Genomic DNA, 15,440 nt, shown 5'->3' with positions numbered 1-15,440 from the left:
ACGGGAAATAAGTGTAAGCACAATACCTTGGCTGGTCATCTATTGATCTGGTCCGCTTCCTTTAACTTTGGACATTTGTATATGTGAACCTTCTCTATGTTTGTGACTGCCTCTGCTCCACCAAATGAAACTAGGTCCGGACATTCATAAATACTCAGTTCCTCAAGTGATGCAAGATTACTGCTCCAAATGTCACCTGGAATGGATGTTATACCCGGGCACCCACGAATGCACAGTGAGACAAGGGATGTGAGGCTTCGTAGGGAGCTGGGAACATATGGACAGATATCCCCACATCTTTCTAAGTGGAGACTTTGGAGATATGATGGAAACACCTGCCCCTTGTGCCAGTTCAGACTTGGGCAGCCATTAACTTTCAGATGTTTCATACAAGGAGAACTCACAAACCTTTCAACTGGAAGCGACACTAACTCCCTACACCCAATGATTTCAATTTCCTCAATAGCAGGTATATATTCTTCTGTTAGGAGCTCATGAAGGGTTGACAATTTATCACAGTACTGAAATTGTAGGATAGTAAGGGACGGGAATGCTCTAATGCTGCTAGTGCCCGTAGAAACGGAAAGGCTAGGGGAGCCTCCAATAGAGGTAACCGAGCTGCACCAAATTTTCAACATTTTTAAAGATGGAAGACTCCACGTTTGTAGTTGTATGGACGTGGCAAACTCGCATTGACAATGAAAGGAGGTGAGGGAGCAGCAGTCAATATTGCAAAAGATACTAGAACGACACAAACTAAGCTTTTTGAGGGATGGCGAAACCAATCTCCGGAGGCGCATGTTTGGACAATCAGCTATCCACAATTCTTCAAGGAAATGGAAATCCCCAAACACTTCACCTGGTATTGATTCTAGCATCTTGCAATTGGAAATTCTTATTTTTTTTATGGCTGGTATATAATCTGGAAGCAAAAAATCTTCTAGGCTTGATATATTTTCACCCTTATCAATGGTTATGTCTGTCAAGGACAAGAAAGTACCAATTGCATGTATCTCATTTAGGTTCATGCTCTGTGAGGTCATGGGAAATGATATGCTCTTCATCGCAACAAACCCATCAAAATTAAGTGATGTTAAACTTGGCAACTTTTGTGGTTGAAACCAGCTTGGGAGTGAGACACCGAGATAATTCTTGACGAAGAGACCCTTGAGGCTGGTAGGAGGTTGCAGACCTTCAAGCACTTCTTTATCATTGTTGTGGATATAAAAATCAGCAGAGCGGGAAGCAACTCGCATATTCAATATCAACCTATCAAGACATTTCTTATTCTTCAGTTCAGCTTCTGCTGCATGATCCTTACTTAGGATGCCAAGATTTTTCATCATCAGGTATTCACGAATTTGATTCAGATGCTTTATTGACCTAATTCCTCGTCCCTCTTGATTGGCTGAATCAATTGTTAGTTCCTTTACTTCAAATTTCTGTAAACTGGTCAACTTGTCAAAGTCAGCGGGTAAGCTTTCTATGGTGCATTTCTTGGCATATAAAATCTGCATATTATATAGCCAACAGAAAGTTGAAGGAATCCTCTTCAAAGTACAAGCTCTGGAGATTTCAAGGTACCGAAGATGCCTCCAATTACCAATACTATCTGGTAATTCATTTGTGAAAGCACAAGACATCACACGCATACGTGTAAGTTTAGTACACCAGTGGTCCATTACAAAGCATGTACTTCTCCTCAAATTAAACTTGCAAATTAGGGTGCGCAGCTTCGTGTACTTGCATAGTCTCAACAAGTTGGAATCATCAAATTCACTGCTAGGGAGTATGTATAGATGGCGAACATTCTGGGGAACTTTATCAAAGTCAATTTTATTTCGTAAGATGAAGCAATCGTGCTCTAAAACTTTTTGTGCCATGTCATGCAATAAGTCATGGATTACATATCGACCATTAACCTTTTGAAAGAAGGACCGTGCCACAAGGTCTTCAAAATACTGATAGCAAATATCTTGAATGGGAACACCACCTTGAGGCTCCACAAAGCCTTCTGCTACCCAAATTTCAGCTAAGCATGCCTTCTCAAATTTGTAATCTTTGGGATACACGGCACAGAATGCAAAGCATTGTTTCAAATAGAATGGTAAATACATGTAGCTCAACCGAAGGGCTGGCAAAATCTCGGTTTCCTTTTGTTTCAACTCCCACAGTTAACTCTCAAGTATAGAACTCCAATGCGATGCTTGATGGTCCATCCTTAACATCCGCCCTAGAGTTCTGGCTGCCAAAGGAGAACCCTTCAATTTAGGAAGTATTCTTCTTCCAATACACTCTAACTCCGGATCATTGCTAGAACTCTCAGATCCAAACGCACATAACTTGAAGAAATTCAAAAGACATTGTCCTTTAGACCTTCAACTATAACAGGCTCCATTGTTTGCACCGCCTTGGTAACATTTGGGCATCTAGTAGTGACTAACATCGCACTTCCCTCTTGGACACTCGTAAAAGGTGCACAAAACATCTCCCAACTCCGCCCATTATGATTCAAAGCATCATCCCACACATCATCAAGGACTATCAATAACCTTTTATTTTTCACGTGGTTAGAAAGAGCATGCTGAAGAGAATCCAAATTATCAATCTTAGCCTCCTTTCCAGTACATGATTCTATGGCTTCTTTAGTTAACCTCTTCTCATCGAAGTCATCTGAGACACAAATCCACATTATTAGCTCGAAGTGCGACTTCACTCGTTGATGCTTGCAGATATGTTGGGCCAAAGTGGTCTTTCCAACACCACCAATTCGGGCTACCACCAAAACAGGAAGACTCGATATTATTGGTTCACCATTAACATGGCTGCTTGATGATGTGCTTGTTGATGCATTGATTGAACTAGTTGCTCTCTTGCGTTTTGGACGTGTGGGTACATTAATAAATCCCAATACCTGTTGCACCTCCTTCTCACGACCAAAAATCTTTGTTTCTTTTGACAACAAAGAGGTGGTCACGGGCCTGACTGATTTCGCAAAGCGATGTGTAACTTCACGAAGCCCCATACCCTTCATCTCACTCGAAAGGTAATTCAACCTCAACTGGACATCATTCAACTTGTTGAAGTTGCCATGAATGACCTTATCAAGGAAGTCAATGAAAGGAGATTGGATTGCATTGCCCTCCACTTGCACCTTCATCTCATGCCATCTGAACTCATCAATAAGGTCCTCGGCCTCAGACACAGCATCCTTGAGACTCGGAAGGAGCTTGGCCACATGGTCTTCATAGCTTCTCCACTCTGCTCCATTAATGAGGTGATACATTGCAGGAAGAGTGTCACAGAGATGTTGTACCTCACTCTGTAATTGCAATACATGATCCTGGAGACTTTGCTCTTGTGAGCCACTCCATCGGGAGCGCAGAGATGAAATGGCAGATTTGGCCGACAGAAACAAACTGACACAATCATTGATGGCACTGATGATCCCGGCGGCAGACAAGCTCATGGTTCCAGGAGCGCGGAGATGGAATCTGTCTTCGTCCTGTGAGCAAACTGTGGACAGAATAAGGATTGTGGAAGTAATTGTTGCAGTCAGAATATACAACAAGCCGGCTATTGTAGTAATTATTTTGTCGAGATCCGTTTCCACCCATGGCATTAGTCTCGGAGAAAAATCATGAATGATCTCCGGAACTTGAGGTGCAAATAAAATCATTTAGTTTCAATATGTCTTTGCAATTTTTTGCAGACATTTTGTGCTTTGACAAGAAATCATGCATGTACGTGGAATGCATGCTACATATACTCAATATATCTGGATGTCGTGACCTGAAATATACACTGCATGTTGTAAATAGTGAATTATCTTCTTCTGACTCCTCACACCTTCATAAGACAGAGCGTTCTGCTTGCCCGCAAATACTTCTCCCTTCCCAGCCCCAGCTTACTGAAATTTCCCTCGGATTTTATTCTTTGAAAACTGGTGTGTCGAGAGCTAAAATAGGTTGGTGGTTCAGAGCTAACATAGCTTGCTGAAATTTCCCTTGATTTTTCTTGTTTGGAAGCTGGTTTGTTCAGAGCTAAGATATGAGTGGAACCCAGAGGAAGAAATGATGAAAGTAAAGGTTCAAGCTCACCTGGATCGGTGTGGCTTGCCGTCGACGAGCGGCTCCTTCAAATGCTCAGCAGCAGCAGCAGCAGTAAGAGCAGGAGGAGAGAAATAATGGATGGATGAGAATGTGAGGACGAACCTAATGACAATCTCCTGGAAAGTGTCAACCTTCACATACATACAAATTGTGGGCGGAACCACCAAGCAATCTCGCTTTGTTGGCTTCTCCTTGGCGAGAACGCCCAGGTTGGACCCAGTCACGAAAACGAATGAATCAAATACGGAACGAGACGAATATATACGGCATCCTCAATCACAAGTACCCCCTCCGTTCCCAAACATTTGTCGATTTTAATAAGTGACTACATACGAAGCAAAATGAGTGAATCTACACTCTAAAATATGTTTACATACATCCGTATGTTCTACTTCTTTGAAATGTCTAGAAAGACAAATATTTAGGAAAGGGGAGAGTATATTGCATGCGTGAAAACAAAGAAAAGTACTACTAGGAACAATCGCATACATGTTAAAAATGCCATTTCTCAAATTCATTGGAAACCTGGGGATTCACATTTTTGGAGTGGTGTCATGAAGGCCAAGGAATTCTTCTTCCAATTTGGGACCTTCTTGGTTAGGGACGGTGCTCAGGTTCGTTTCTGGGAAGATACCTGGCTAGGCAACACTCCACTAATGGTGCAATATCCGAGCTTGTACCGGATCGTCAGACATAAATTTGTCACGATCAAACAAGTATTAGGACAGGAAAACCCCGATATTTCTTTCCATAGGGATCTTTTAGGCACTCGTTTGACAGCATGGAATGAATTACTCACTCGCCTGGAGGACATTCAACTGTCAGATGAGCCTGACACTTTTCGATGGAACTTGCATCAGAATGGCAAATTTTCGGTCAAATCCATGTATGATGCAATGGTTCATTGTGATGTTCTTGTAGATAACAGGAAATTGTGGAAGCTAAAAATTCCCCTATGAGTGAAGATTTTCCTCTGGTTTCTTAACAAAGGAGTCATCCTAACTAGAGATAATCTGGCAAGACGAAACTGGCATGGTTCCAAGACATGTGTCTTTTGCCAACATACGAGTCTATCAAACACTTATTTTTTGAGTGCAAGTTCGCTCGGGAAGTTTGGGCTATGGTCTAAGTAGCTTTGAATTTATACCCACCACGTAGTGCACGGAATATGTTCGGCAACTGGTTGCGGGGTATAGATAAACAATTTTCTGCACATATTCTTGTGGGAGCGGCGGCCTTATGCTGGGCAATGTGGCTTACCAGGAATGTTGTGGTTTATAACAATAAATGTGTCTCATCTTCTATGCAGGTTATTCATGTTTGTACACGATGGCTCCGTACTTGGTCTATCCTGCAGAAGCCGGAAGACAGGGACATGTTTATGATGGCGTCTACACGGCTGGAGCGTACGGCCAGGAAGGTTTTCTACCCCCATGGATGGCGGTGTGATTTACAGATAGGATCTACCGCTCCTTAGGCTGGACACGATTTATTGTTTGGCATTGTATCAAATTATTTTATTTTTAGGGTGCTCTGGACTTTTTGGCTGTGTGCATCTAGCTATGCAGAGGCCGGGCTTTCTTTCGATATGATTGTATCACCTCGATATATCTATTCAATGAAATGTCCTTTATCGAGAAAAAAAATGTTAAAAATTGTGGATTATCTGCTGCGGCTCATCATGGCCGCAACCATATAAATATTTAAAAACAGAGAGAGTATATTACATAAATTGAACTTTTCATCTGCTGCGGCTCAAAAGGGAGAAAAGGAAATAAGCTGCAAACCAGGATCTTTTTATAAGTGCAGTAAGAGTAGTGGTGCTCTGCTAGTGCTAGTAAAAGAAGAAGCAGCAGCAGAAATGCTAGTGATCAAGGGAACCAAATGTCAGATTCGCTTTGTTGGCTTCTCCTTCCTTGGCGGCATCACCCTTAATCCTTTTCATACTAGCTGCTGCTTGTTGCATATATCATCTTAAATTATGCTCACCATAGCTGTATCAACTCAAATCTCCAGCTTGGATGGAACACCCAGGAGTATTTATTTTTTTCCAAGATGGACATGGTCGTAAAAACAAATGTATCAGGCCATGAATCAAGCAAACTCCGGCAACAGGAGTAATGAACCATTACATAAATTGAACTGTTCATCTGCTGCGGCTCAAAAGGGAGAAAAGGAAATAAGTTGCAAGCCAGGATCTTTTTGTAAGTGCGGCACTAGTAGAAAACAGGGCTTACGTTCAGGCCAGATAAGCCCATAGACCCGGTTCAGTCACGAACCGGGTCCAATGGGCCCATTGGTCCCGGTTCGTGAGGCCAGGGGGTCTGCCGGGCCTTGTGGGGGCATTGGTCCCGGTTCGTCTGGCCCCTTTGCTCCCGGTTGGTAGGACGAACCGGGACCAATGGGCCTCGCTCCTGGCTCACCATCATTGGTCCCGGTTGGTGGTTTGAATTGGGACCAAAGGCTGCCATTTAGTCTCGGTTCATGCCACGAACCGGGTCCAATGAGCTGCCTATATATACCCCCTCGCCCGCGAGCAGAGCACTCCACTGCTCTGTTTTTCTGGCCGGCCGTTGGAGAGCTTTATGGTGTTCTAGCTCACCTGCTATGCACACGAGGTGTTCTATGGAATGCCCGAGCCATACTACTTAAGCTTTCTCCTCTCTATGCTCGACCTCCAAGCTTTATTTTCCTCAATATTTGTCTAGGTTTAGTGGTCCGTCACGTCCCGTCCCCGTCTTCACTGTCGTCGATCGCCCGTGCCGATCTCGTCGCCGGCACCACCGTGGTGAGCCTCTTGTTCTTATCTTCTTTCTGAAAGAAAAAAATTCTTACTTTTATGTTTATATAGATACTTGTATAATTTTCTTACTTTTATTATTGCTTCTTATTATTTAGTGCGATGGTTTTGGTATCTGCCCCCGTCGGTCCTCGTCCTGTCTATGATTCAGATATGGTATATATTATCTTTATAACTATTTGGTTCATTTATTGTTTATGACAATTATGCCGACCAATGTGACATAGATTTTATTTATCTAGGAGGTATGTGAACCGGAAATTTCAACTGACCCTATTGTCGATAGATTAAATTTAGTTGAAGAAGAAAACAATTTCTTGAAGGAAAAAATAAAAAAATTGAGGAGGAGAAGATGATATTGGAGTTGCATGTTGCGGATGTCGTCGATGATCACAAGATCAAGATGGATGCAATGCGCTTGAAGATTAGAAAGATTAGAAAATATGCCATTCATATCGAGGCTTGGTATCATTATGCCATTGGATCAATTGTTACCTTGGTTGCGATTATGATCGCATTTGTTTTCGCATTGAAATGTTTTACATAGTTTCAATGTATGGTTTAATTAATTATTAGATGCTCTGGAGAGCTATATGTTGTTCAATGAGAACTATGTATGTACTTTGGTTTTAATGTGATGATGAACTTATATTAATTTGGTCACTTAGTTATCTATTCATGATGTTCTGTAATGGTTTTTGACACACTTAATTATATATAATGCACACAGATGAACCGGCAATGGATGTATGGTGACAGACACACCTCCGAGTACATTAAGGGCGTGCATGATTTTCTTGAAGTGGCTGAGGCAAACAAGCAGAATGGTTTTATGTGTTGTCCATGCCCTATCTGTGAGAATACGAGGTCTTACTCTAACCGGAAAACCCTTCACATCCACCTACTTGAGAAGGGTTTCATGCCACACTATAATGTTTAGACCAAGCACGGAGAAATAGGGGTTATGATGAAAGACAACGAAGAAGAAGAGGACGATGACAACTATGTGCCTCCTGAATACGGTGATGTTGTAACGGGGGAAGCTGTTGAAGATCAAGAGGAACCAGACGATGTGCCTGATGATGATCTCCGCTGGGTCATTGTTGATGTAAGGAGTCAGTGCGAAAGTGAAAAGGAGAAGGTGAAGTTCGATCGCATGCTAGAGGATCACAAAAAAGGTTTATATCCCAATTGCGAAGATGGCAACACAAAGCTCGGTACCGTACTGGAATTGCTGCAGTGGAAGGCAGAGAATGGTGTGCCTGACAAAGGATTTGAGAAGCTACTGAAAATATTGAAGAAGAAGCTTCTAAATGATAACGAATTGCCCGACAGTACGTATGCAGCAAAGAAGGTTGTTTGCCCTCTAGGATTGGAGGTGCAGAAGATACATGCATGCCCTAATGACTGCATCTTGTACCGTGGTGCATACGAGGATTTGAACGCATGCCCGGTATGCGGTGCATTGCGGTATAAGATCAGACGAGATGACCCTGGTGATGTTGACGGCGAGCACCCCTAGAAGAGGGTTCCTTCCAAGGTGATGTGATATGCTCCTCTAATACCACGGTTGAAACACATGTTCAAAAACAAAGAGCATGCCAAGTTGATGCGATCGCACAGAGATGACCGTAAGAAAGATGGGAAGTTGAGAGCACCCGCTGATGGGTCGCACTGGAGGAAAATCGAGAGAAAGTACTGGGAGGAGTTTGCAGGTGACGCAAGGAACGTATGGTTTGGTTTAAGCGCGGAAGGCATTAATCCTTTTAGGGAGCAGAGTAGCAATCACAGCACCTGGCCCGTGACTCTATGTATCTATAACCTTCCTCCTTGGTTGTGCATGAAGCGCAAGTTCACTATGATGCCAATTCTCATCCAAGGCACTAAGCAACCCAGCAACGTCATTGATGTGTACCTAAGGCCATTAGTTGAAAAACTTTTACAGCTATGGATTGGAAATAGTATACGTGTGTGGGATGAGCACAAACCGGAGGAATTTGACCTGCATGCGTTGATTGTTGTCACCATCAATGATTGGCCTGCTCTCAGTAACTTTTCAGGATAGATAAACAAGGGATACCACACATACACGCACTGTTTAGATGACACCCAAAGTATATATCTAGACAAATGTAGGAAGAATGTTTACCTGGGGCATCGTCGATTCCTTCCGACCAACCATCAATGTCAAAAGAAAGGCAAGCACTTCAAAGGCGAGGCAGGTCACCGGAAGAAGCCCGCCATGTGTACCGGTGATCACGTACTTGCTATGGTCAATGATTTAAAAGTAATCTTCAGAAAGGGTCCCAGCGGACTATCTGTTCCGAATGACGCTGAGGGACACACACCCATGTGGAAGAAGAAATCTATATTTTGGGACCTACCCTACTGGAAAGACCTAGAGGTCCGCTCTTCAGTCGACGTGATGCACGTGACGAAGAACCTTTGTGTGAACCTGCTAGGCTTTTTTTTTGAAAATTAACCTGCTAGGCTTTTTAGGCGTGTATGGGAAGACAAAAGATACAGCGGAGGCATGGGAGGACCTGCAACGTTTGCACGAAAAAGACGGCATGCCTCCAAAGCAGTATGAAGGTCCTGCCATCTACGCTCTTACCAAAGAAGAGAAGGAAATCTTCTTTGAATGCCTGCTTAGTATGAAGGTCCCGTCTGGCTACTCGTCGAATATAAAGGGAATAATAAATATGGCAGAGAAAAAGTTTCAGAACCTAAAGTCTCATGACTGCCACGTGATTATGACGCAACTGCTTCCGGTTGCATTGAGGGGGCTTCTACCGAAAAACGTTCGATCAGCCATTGTGAAGCTATGTTCATTCCTCAATGCAATCTCTCAGAAGGTGATCGATCCAGAAATCCTACCAAGGTTAAGGAGTGATGTGGCGCAATGTCTTGTCAGTTTCGAGCTAGTGTTCCCACCATCCTTCTTCAATATCATGACACATGTCCTAATTCATCTAGTCGACGAGATTGTCGTTCTGGGCCCTATATTTCTACATAATATGTTCCCGTTTGAGAGGTTCATGGGAGTCCTAAAGAAATATGTCTGTAACCGCGCTAGGCCAGAAGGAAGCATCTCCATGGGCCATCAAACAGAGGATGTCATTGGGTTTTGTGTTGACTTCATTCCTGACCTTAAGAAAATAGGTTTCCCTCAATCGCGGTATGAGGGGAGACTGGGTGGAAAAGGCACGCTAGGAGGGGACTCAATAGTATATAGGGACGGGCATTCTTGGTCTCAAGCATACTACACGGTTCTACAGAATTCTACCTTGGTGACCCCGTATGTCGATGAACACAAGAACATCCTGCGCTCCAAACACCTGGACCAGTGTGACGACTGGATTACATGTGAACACATTAGGAGTTTCGGCAGTTGGTTCCAAACATGTCTCAGGTGTGACAACACTGTTTGTGATGACCTGTACTCGTTGGTGAGGGAACCATCTTTGTGACGTCCCCGATTCAATCGTACACTAATCATGCACGCAAACGTGTACGATCAAGATCAGGGACTCACGGGAAGATATCACAACACAACTCTAAAACATAAATAAGTCATACAAGCATCATAATACAAGCCAGGGGCCTCGAGGGCTCGAATACAAGTGCTCGATCATAGACGAGTTAGCGGAAGCAACAATATCTGAGTACAGACATAAGTTAAACAAGTTTGCCTTAAGAAGGCTAGCACAAACTGGGATACAGATCGAAAGAGGCGCAGGCCTCCTGCCTGGGATCCTCCTAACTACTCCTGGTCGTCGTCTGCGGGCTGCACGTAGTAGTAGGCACCTCCGGGGTAGTAATAGTGGTCGTCGACGGTGGCGTTTGGATCCTGGGCTCCGACATCTGGTCACAGCAATCGGGTAAAGAAAGGGGGAAAAGGGGGAACAAGGCAACCGTGAGTACTCATCCAAAGTACTCGCAAGCAAGGAGCTACACTACATATGCATGGGTATATGTGTAAAGGGCCATATCGGTGGACTGAACTGCAGAATGCCATAATAAGAGGGGGATAACTAATCATGTTGAAGACTACGCTTCTGGCAGCCTCCGCCTTGCAGCATGTAGAAGAGAGTAGACTGAATTCCTCAAAGTAGCATCGCATAGCATAAACCTACCCGGCGATCCTCTCCTCGTTGCCCTGTTAGAGAGCGATCACCGGGTTATATCTGGCACTTGGAAGGGTGTGTTTTATTAAGTATCTGGTTCTAGTTGTCATAAGGTCAAGGTACAACTCCAAGTCGTTCTGTTACCGAAGATCACTGCTATTCGAATAGATTAACTTCCCTGCAGGGGTGCACCACATTACCCAACACGCTCGATCCCATTTGGCCGGACACACATTCCTGGGTCATGCCCGGCCGCGGAAGATCAACACGTCGCAGCCCCACCTAGGCATAACAGAGAGGTCAGCACGCCGGTCTAAACCTAAGCGCACAGGGGTCTGGGCCCATCGCCCTTAGCACACCTGCACGTTGCGAGGGCGGCTGAAAGCAGAACTAGCCCCCTTAATACAAGAGCAGGCTTACGTTCCAATTCGGCGCGCGCCGCTCAGTCCCTGACGTCACGAAATGCTTCGGCTGATACCATGACGCCGGTTGCCCATATCTTGTCCCACGTGGCGGTTAGTGCGTATAAGGTCAACGACCCAACTCAGATCAAATGCCAAGATCTCGTTAAGCGTGTTAAGTATCCGCGAACGCCGAACAGGGCCAGGCCCACCTCTCACCCAGGTAGTCTCAACCTGCCATGTCGCTCCGCCACAAAGATCCACTCGCGGGTGCCCCTACGAGCCGATCCGTCTTTAGTCACCACATGTATCATGTATAAGTATATAGTATATACCCGTGATCACCTCCCGAGTGATCACGGCCCGATAGTATAGCACAGCAGACGGACAAGTATGTAGGGCCACAGATGGAAATACTAGCATCCTATACTAGGCAAGTAGGAATGCAGGTAAAGGTATCAACAGAAGTAGCAAAGACAGGCTATGCATCAGGATAGGAATAACGGAAAGCAGTAACATGCTACACTACTCTAATGCAAGCAGTATAGAGGAGAGTAGGCGATATCTGGTGATCAGGGGGGAGGGGCTTGCCTGGTTGCTCTGGCAAGGGAGAAGGGTCGTCAACTCCGTAGTCGAACTGGGTAGCAGCGGCGTCTGTCTCGGGGTCTAGCGAGAGAAGAGGGGGAAGAAACAATAAATATAATGCAAACAAATGCATGACGATGCATGACATGACAAGGCGTGTTGCTAGGCGTGCCCTAACGCGGTAGTAGGTGGTACCGGCGAAGGGGGGAAACATCCGGGAAAGTATTCCCGGTGTTTCGCGTTTTCTGTTAGACAGACCGGAGGGGGAAAGTTGCAGGTTTGATATGCTGGGGACGTGTGGCTGACAAACGGACTGCGTATTCGGATTCGTCTCGTCGTTCTGAGTAACTTTCATGTACAAAGTTTTTTCATCCGAGTTACGGATTATTTTATATTGATTTTTAAAGATTTAATAATATTCTAGATTATCTAAATTACTTTTAATTCGACTTGATCAAGTCAATTTGACTAGTCAAAAGAAGAACTGTGACCCACATGGCATGGACTATTTTCCTAAACAATTAAATAAACCTAACTTATTTAATGGGGGTCCACATGTCATCTACTACAAGACTAACTTAGCACTAATTAATACTACTAGCTAAACCTAGTACTAACATGGGCCGGCCGCTACTGGGCAGAACCCAGCCGTCCACACTCACGGCACACACACACAACACGCATCACACAATGCTTGAGGTTAAAACTGTTCTTTGTTTAACAGAAGATAGCAATTTATGATTTTCATAGGATTTAATCCATGCATCAAGTGGATTTGGATCAATGGAAACATTTGAGCCTTGTCAAATGTACTACCTACTCATATTATTTTTACACATATTAACAACTGTTTAACCGCTGATTAGGAGTTGTTTAGGGGCTTAGACAACTTAGAAATTGAAAAGCTAACTAGTAGAAGCTACAGTAGCTTGAAGTACAGAGTACGTATGGTATGCCAGGATGCAACGGCATCGCCGTGGTAGCAAAGCAGCGGCAGGCGAGCGGGAGCAGCACGCGAGCGGCCGAGAGGTGGCGGGCACGCGCGCTGTGCGGGGGCGGGTGCGGCGTCGGAACGGCGGACGGCGACAGTAAAAGGCAGCGGCGGCACAGGCAGGCAGCAGCGACAGGTGCGAGCGGTGGGCACGGGCGGAGGGGCAGCGGCGTCGGCGCTAGAAGCAGCAGAAGAGCCGCAGAAGCAGTTTGCCGGTCCAAACCAGCGAGTGCACGGGGGAGCTCCGGGGACCTTCGGAACGGCGGCGACGTGCTGGAATCGTCGTGCAGGCGACCATTTGGTCCACCGCTTGGTCCTATCGAACGGCTGCAGTGCCGCGTGTTTATCGGTAGCAGTGGGGAAAGCTGGGGTGGCCGGCATCGGTGGCAACGGCGACGGTCAGCAGCGTGGACGGGACCGGAGCTCGTTGGGAACGGTGGCCGGGGCATCTAACGGGCGCAGGCAAGGTAGCAGAGGGAGAGAGGTGGAGCGGGGGCTCACAGCGTCCTGTAGGGGTGCAAAGGCGGGCTTGGGGGAGGCTCGCTGACGCCGGAGATGATGACGAAAATCGACGGTGACTCGAGATTGAAGACGTCCTCGCCCCGCTCGAAGGAGAGGCGCCCGGCTCGAGCCCGATGGCGCGGGCGGCGTAGGGGAGCAGGACGAAGCTGGTGGGCACGGCCAGGGCCGGTCCAAATATTTTGGGGGCCCGGGGCGAAACTATAATTTGGGGCCCCTTAAAATAATCACTCTAAGAATACACGATTACATAAGTGCACAAATCCGACAAGACATGTATTTTGTGAGTAGAATGGTCGACCGAGTTTTATACCGCCAAATTTCAGAATGTTTTGAATTTTTCTAGTACTTTTATAAAAATTAGTATTCGTACGGGTGTAGATGGAACCATGTTTACCTTTGCATTTTCAAAAAGAAGCATTCATATCAAATAATTTATACATATTACCTCAAAATTTCATCTAACAATCATCAATAAAATTCACTTATGATTGAGTCGATGGCTCGTAATTCTATCAAGTTAACCACACTTTGTTTTCTTTTTCCTCTTTTTATCAAATGCAAGTATTCTAGGAGTAGGCGACATCACGACACACAACTCAAATTAAATAAATAAATTACATCAAAGTTTGAACACCACAAAGCTATGCATCAAGCATGCGTGCCAATATAAAATACTCAATTAGCAATATAGATATGGGAAATAGGTAATATTACCTCAGATCATTTGGATCAGTGTCCGTTATCACCTGATTGGGAGATCCGCGATGTTGCGATTTATATTGATGTATGATGGAAGGCGCTCAGCGATCTGCATCACTGTGTGTGCGTCAATCGCGTGAAGAGCGGAGCAGATCTAGTGGAGTTAATCGACGTGGCAACTCGTGAACTTCATCAGCACTGCGTGCCCTACTATGGTCGTCCTCCCCTTGGAGTCTAGCATGAACGCCGCTCCCGCGTCCGCCCCCACCACCGGCTTGCGGTTGTCACCGCCGCCGATGTAGGAGGAGAAAGCTGCGGCGGCGAGACCAGGCTGCCCATTGCTTGTTCGGCGATGACCATAGGAGATTGGGGAATAGATTGAATAAGGAAGGTCATAGTGATGAGAAGGAAACCCAATAATCTGTCTAGGGCAACGCAACCAAGCTAAGCATTTTCTTGTTTGAGAGAAGCGTACAGGCTAACAGATCAAATCCCAACAATGAGCATCTTCATGGGCTACCTGCATGCATCTCTGTGTGCGCAGTCTCCCTGGGCCATGGCCTACGTGGATAGTACCTGGATGGGGGCCCCTTTGCTTGGGGGGCCCGGGGCGGCCGCCCCCTCTGCCCCCCCTCAGGGCCGGCCCTGGGCACGGCGGAGCGACGAGGGGTGGCTGTTGATTGCGGGGTCGAAGCGGGCACGGCGGCGACCGCGTCGGCCTCCTCTCCAAATCGATGGAGAGGGAGAGGTGGAAAGAGCGAGGAGAGTGGTGAGCGAGTGGGGAAATGGGATCGAGGGGTCGGGGCGTGGCGCCCTTATCCCCTCCCGACGCTGCCGGCGATAGGGTGCGGCGGCGACCGCGGGCGTGGTCGGGTGCGCCCGAGGAACAGGGAGGGGAGCACCTGGTGCGGGGGAGCTGGGCCGGTTAAGGCCGGCCTGGCGGCCCAGTAGCCTGCTCGGCCGAGGCCCAGCTAGTGAGGGTCCTTTTACTTTGTTTTGTTTTTGTTTTAATCATGTTTAGTCTTTTCTTTTTATTTTATTTTCCCTTTACTGTTTTATTTTTGGTCCCATCTTATCTGAGTTTTATAAAAACATAAAAGTTGTACCAAATTCAGTATTACTAATTATACCTCTGTTACCAAAGTTTAAACCCCTAGATGAAATAGTTTAACATTTTATTAATTATAATTTCATTTAAACATT

The 15,440-nt window shown here is 45.6% G+C and overlaps 1 pseudogene; it reads right to left on the bottom strand.

Annotated features, from left to right (window-relative positions):
* Positions 1 to 35: 35 nt before the first annotated feature.
* On the bottom strand, positions 36 to 3,469 carry LOC123038338 (putative disease resistance protein RGA4; annotated as a pseudogene).
* Positions 3,470 to 15,440: the final 11,971 nt, after the last annotated feature.

The sequence above is a fragment of the Triticum aestivum genome, chromosome 2A (genome assembly GCF_018294505.1).
Source record: "Triticum aestivum cultivar Chinese Spring chromosome 2A, IWGSC CS RefSeq v2.1, whole genome shotgun sequence".
In the NCBI taxonomy this organism is placed as follows: domain Eukaryota; kingdom Viridiplantae; phylum Streptophyta; class Magnoliopsida; order Poales; family Poaceae; genus Triticum; species Triticum aestivum.
This window is presented reverse-complemented; position numbering and strand designations above follow the sequence as displayed.